The following is a 6,000-nucleotide window of genomic DNA, read 5'->3' as shown; positions in this document are numbered from 1 at the left end:
AGAGGACAAAGGGAAACTCCTAGACAGCCCTAGATGACCATAAAGCCTATAATGAAGCTAACTCTCTCTGCCTCTCTCTTGATGCAAAGAGATGTTTCAGATATATTCTAACAGAGAAGACAACATATGTCTACATATATACATTTGTGTATGTGTTGAAAAAACCCTGTCTCTGGTATCAGACAAATTGGGTTCAGATTCTGCCTTTGATAATTAGGCAAATCCAAATCTCTTCCATTTTCTCCTCTCAACATGAGAGGATTGTACTAGCTGGCCTCTGAGGACTCTTCTAGAGCTAGATCTTTGAAGTCCAAGACTTTGTCCAGGCAAGTGTGTATGCCATATAGAATTTCTGAAGCTTCTCAAGATGTGGGATCTTGGTCTAATGACCAAACTGCCCAGACCAGACTAGACCAGAGAAAACAGTTGGGCCTTGCTAAAATGTGCAACTCACCTTAACACTGCTCCAACAGGACCACCATCCCATGAGGATTGTAATAAACCACTGGGGCCAGAAAATGGGTTTCACTGGATGGATGGCATGATCTGGGGCTCCTATAAATGCTTGCTGAAAAGATTTTCCCCAAGCCCACAGGCTTCTGGGAGGTGCCGCCTCCCCATGCAGTCACGGTTTCTGACAAACCCTCTGCATGCTTATCACCATGTAATTGAAATAATGCCCATTGACAGAGTCTTGCAAACAACTGCTCAATTTTCCTCAAAATTCAATTAAACTTCGTTTATTCTAGGGATCGATCCAATTAAAAGAAGGGAAATTTCAGATGGTCTGGGCCATACAATCTATCTTAAAACACTGTGTCTATCACAGTGATGTAATAATTCTCCCAATCAATGCTTTAAAAGCATTTAGCAGCCTTGATAATGAACTTTTGTCAAAATAACCTTACAAAGCAATAAATGAGAGCAGATTAACATGTAGTCATAAAGCCACGAATGCTTTAATGCTTTGAAAGGGCCACTGTGTAAATTAGAGGAGGTGTAGGGTGGCCGTCTCCTCCTCCTCCTCCTCCTCCTCCTCCTCCTCCCAGAACCATCTTCTTGGCTCTCCAGACTGTGTTCCTGATAGAGCCAGTAGGACCTGGTGAGATGCTAGCAGGGTAATTTCCATCTAAGCAGTCCCTCTCCAATAGAACACAAGTCCCTAACCAGCCAGTGTGATCACCCAACCTAGCCTCAATGATACCTGCCACCCTCCTGCAGGTACCAGAGATGGACTTGCTTTCCATGACAAACATTTCGAGAGGCACTGTGCTGCGTGCGGAGATATATGACACACACCCTGTTCTCAGGGAAGCTTGCAACCTAAGAAAGGGGGGAAAACATACAAAAAACAGTGGCACTAGGGAAAGTAAGGCAGAGCCAAAGGAGGGGGCCAAGCAGAGCACTATAAGAAATTTAAGGAAGAAAGGAGAAATGTCAACTGGGTCAGCTAAGGAGAGGCAATACTTGGATTTGCTTTGAAGAAAAAGAGAGATGTGTAATGGATGACCAGAATGGGGCCGCCTATTCTTTACTTTGGGGACTAGAGAGTGAGAGAGGTGTGACAGAGCCAGAAGGTGGAGAAATAGGATTGATCCTCCCCTCTTTTCCCCTAGGGGAGACGTCACAAATTGTCTTTTAGAGGTACAGAATATGTCCCTTCAGAGACTGGGTTGAGTATAAAGATTAAGGACTGAAGCTGACTGTACACCCTTGAGGAGAAAGAGTGGTTTCCCTTCCCAAGCTTCAGTTCCCTTCCTTGATGATATGAGGCAGACAAACTTGGTCTAAGAGGAATAACAAGACAGGGAGAGTGGGGTTGTTGGGTAAGGAAAGTGGGAACTGGGAAATCCCTATGAGCTAACAACTGACCCCCTCCCCAAATCCAGAGGCTCAGGCTATCTGCCTGACCCTCCTTGGTCAGTTGTGAGATCTGTTCTGACTTCTATCTAGCCTAATTGTGGCTTGAAGTCCATAGAACAAATTTTAGGGACAGGAGAGAGTTCTTCTTTGGTTGAATGGCTTCCTAACAAAGTCCCTTTCACTTCTTTATCTTCAGCTGGATCCAAGGGGGTTTGGGTTCACTGAGAGGTGATCAGTGCTCAGAAAGGTCTTCTGTCTCAGAGGTTTTTCTCAGACCAACCACTCCAGGAGCACTTCCAAAGAGAAGTGAGGTGATCTGGCAGTTTCTCCTCAGCTCTTCTGTGTTCCTTCCTGGAATCCTTCCTCTTCCTTGCCCTCCCCCCCCCCTTGGGTTGCTCTTTTCCATGCTGGATCTGATTTCTCTCTTACAGATTCCCCCTTTTGATTTTTCACAAATTTGTCATCTTGACAATTTGCATCAGCTTTGAATACATTACTTACCTTATGTTTACTCTTAGCACTAAATTTCTATCTATCTATATGCTACCCCCTATATTCCCCTCCCAAAATAAAAAATTTCTTAACCCTTAACTATGTCCTATTCGTTAACCTAATTTAGCTTAATGTGGCTTAACTAAAACTGCTAAAATAGGGTTTTGGGGAAGAGATTTAGGGTGTGTTGGTTACAAAGTTTGTTACAATGAAATAACTTGGGTTTTAGGAATAACAGTATCTTTGAACAATATGCAACAATGTTGATTAACTCTCTAGTAACAATATCTTAAAGAACTCTAGCTAAAGTAAAATTTTCCTAATTATATTATGCTTTCTTAAATTTCCTAACTATTACAATTCTTTAACCTTACAAGATTTTTACATGTATATGGTAGGCTGGTCTTATTCTTTCCCTATGTCTGGTTCTCTAAGTTATTTGAACTTCCCTTTTCGCCCTGACTACTTCTTTCCCTAATTTAAAAAGGGTTAAGATTGTTAGTTCATTCCTACTCTGTTAGCATGTTGGTGTTCTAAATATACCTTATGTACATATATGCTTACTGTAAATTCATTGCATATGGTACATATATATATTGCATATATACATGAGTTCTGCTTTGGAGTCAACCAGACAGAAAAAGTTTTTTGCTTTTCTGCTTGAGTCCTGCCAGAACTTTATTTATAAATATATACATTATTCCATTATAACGGACCTTGCTTATCTATGATGAAGGTCCCTAAATCAGTGTGTTTTATGTTTATGTTCTAGATATGTAGTGTGGCATGCATATACTTACTCTTTGCCAATCACTCCTCTTCACGAGTTGACTGTTGATTCTATTTTTCTTCCTTCTTATACAGGGTTTATGTGTGTGTTGCATGCATGTCCTTAGTGTGAAGTTAATATGTATGGTGATTCATCTTATGTGACATGGTTTTTAGAAGTTCTTTTCCTACATGAGTTATATTTCTTTTCTGTGTTCCTTTGGTTCAATTGAAGTCTCTGATGTCCTGGACGGATTTTTACTGGTCCTGATTCTTCCTCTGTGCAGTCAAACCCATCTTGACTGTTGTCTCACTTTGCTTGTAGATTCATTCTTTTACAGGAACATGTGTGTGTGTAAAAGTAGTTGCCATTGTGTAAGTTTAAGTAAGAGTTTTGTGTGAAGTTTTTCTTGTTTGTTTTATGATTTGAATGTATGTCATGTTCTTCTTGTACTATGAGAGTAAGTGAGGGTGAGATGGAGAGTTAGATAGATATAGTGTTAGATAGATGTAGAGAGGGATTAATGTATTTTTCTGCTTCCTGGGTTATGATTTGTCCTTCAGTCATTGTTCATATATTAGCATCACTTTCTTTGGGACTATACATATTTTGTTTACTCTCAATCCAGTCAATTTTTCTTTGGGTTTGTATTTCTTGTGTGTGATCTGGGGCAATTTCTGTTACAGTTTCCTCTGGGCTAGTTAGGGCAAAGTGGTGTTTGACATGACAAGCATGGAACCATGATTCTTTCCCTATGACTTTGATTGAAGTAGGTGTTGTGATCACAACTTGGAATGGTCCATTCCTCTTTGGCTCTGTTGTTGCGCTTCTGGTGAAGTTGTTCACATATACCATATCTCCGGGGTTGATGTTGTGTACTACAAAGTCTAATGATACTCTTTGCAACATCAAGCCTAGGCTTCTCAGTTCTTTCAGCCTATTCTGTATATTTGTTAGATAGCTGTGTAACTGGCATTCTCCTCCCAGCATGGAAATGTAAGATGGCTTTGTAGTTCTGCCATGCCAGAGAAGTTTTCCAAACAATATCTCATATGGGGAGATGTGCAGATCTCCCCTGGGTTTTGTTCTCAGTGGAACAGTGCAAATGGGAGAACTTCTGTCCACTTGAGGTGTGTTTGTACACATAATTTTCCCACTGCAGTTTTTAGTTTTCTGTTCATTTTTTCCACCTGTCCCAAACTTCCTGGATGATAAATGGTGTGTAGATTTCCCTTTATTCTCAGCTTCTGATAGATTTCCTGTAAGATTTTAGCTGTGAAATGAGTTCCTCTATCAGAATCTATACTATTTGGAATGCCATATATGGGAATTATCTCTTTCAAGAGTTTCCTGACTATAAAGGCTATCTTATTCTTACAGATGTCAACAGAGATAATTCTAAGAATGGGGAATTTAGAGGTAGCTAGGTAGCTTAGTGGGTAGAGAGCCAGCCTTGGGAAGGGGAGGACCTTGGTTCAAATCTGGTCTCAGACACTTCATAGCTTGGAACCAATACACAGTACTGATTCTAAGACAGAATGTAAGGATTTTTTTTAATAAGAATTTGTTGTTGTTTAGTTGTGTTCGACTCTTTATGACCTCATTTGAAGTTTTCTTGGCAGAGGTATTGAAGTGGTTTGCCATTTCCTTCTCCAGATAATTTTACAGATGAAGAACTGAGGCAAATGGGATTAATTGGCTTGCCCAGGGTCACATAGCTAGTAAGTGTTTGAGATCACATTTGAACTTAGGTCTTCCTGACTCCAGACCTCCCTCTCTGTCCATCGCACTACCTAGCTGTCCCAAAAATGGGGAATACCATAAGCAAAGCCTTAGAGGAAAGAGAAGGCAGCATAAGAACCAAGGAGGGATAAGGAGTAGTTCAGTGTAAGGGAAATTTAGATTATACAAAGTAAAAAATGAAGTTCAAAAGGTAGCTTGAAGGAGATTGAAGGACCCTGGACATTAGAATAAGTTTATATCTCATACAGTAAGTGAGAGAGAGCAACCAAACTATTGTAACATGAACAAAGTATTGCATTGAAAAAAATGACTTAGACTTTGACTTGGATGATAGGCTGAAAAAAAAGAAAGAGACTAAAGGCAGGACAGCCAAAACAGGAAGCTATTACAATAGTCCAAACAAGATGAGGGTCTGAATTAGGGAAGCTGCAGTGAGAATAGGGTGTTTAGGTAGTGTAGATGGAGCACTGGGTTTGGCATCAAGAAGACTCATCTTCCTGAGTTCAAATCTGGCCTCAAACACTGCCTAGCTTTTTGGCCCTGGGTAAGTTACTCAATCTGTTTGTCTCCGTTTCCTCATCTGGAAAATGACCTGGAGAAGGAAATGGCAAACCACTCCAGTATTTTGTCAAGAAAACCCCAAATGGGGTTATGAAGAGTCAGACACAACTGAAAACAACTCAACAACAACAAAAAGTGAGGATAGAGGAGTTGGATATAAGAAATGCCTCAGAGGCAAAAAAAAAATCAGAAAGATAAATCAATTAATTGTAAAATCAAAGATATAAAAAGAAACCTCAGAAGCCAGCTTAAACCCATGTTCTCATTTTTGTGAATGAAGAAATTAAGATCAGAAAAGCTAAGAAAATTACCTAAGATTAAAGAAATAGTAAGCATTGGAGGCAAGATTTGAACTCACATCCTCTAGCTACAGAGTTACATGTCATTCCCACCATACCACAGTGCCACTCTGGGAGGGGTGAGGAAAAGAAGATGAGCTGGGGCCTCTGGAACCACCATCAAAAGAATAGAGAAGGTGGAGTACTTCACTGTTTATGGGCTATCCTAGGGAAACCAAAGAGGGATCCCTAAGAATGAAGAGCCCTCTCCTGGGACTCTAGGTGGAGGGACCC

Source organism: Monodelphis domestica, chromosome 1 (assembly GCF_027887165.1).
Source record: "Monodelphis domestica isolate mMonDom1 chromosome 1, mMonDom1.pri, whole genome shotgun sequence".
NCBI classification, from domain to species: Eukaryota; Metazoa; Chordata; class Mammalia; order Didelphimorphia; family Didelphidae; genus Monodelphis; species Monodelphis domestica.
Note: the sequence above shows the minus strand (reverse complement) of the source record.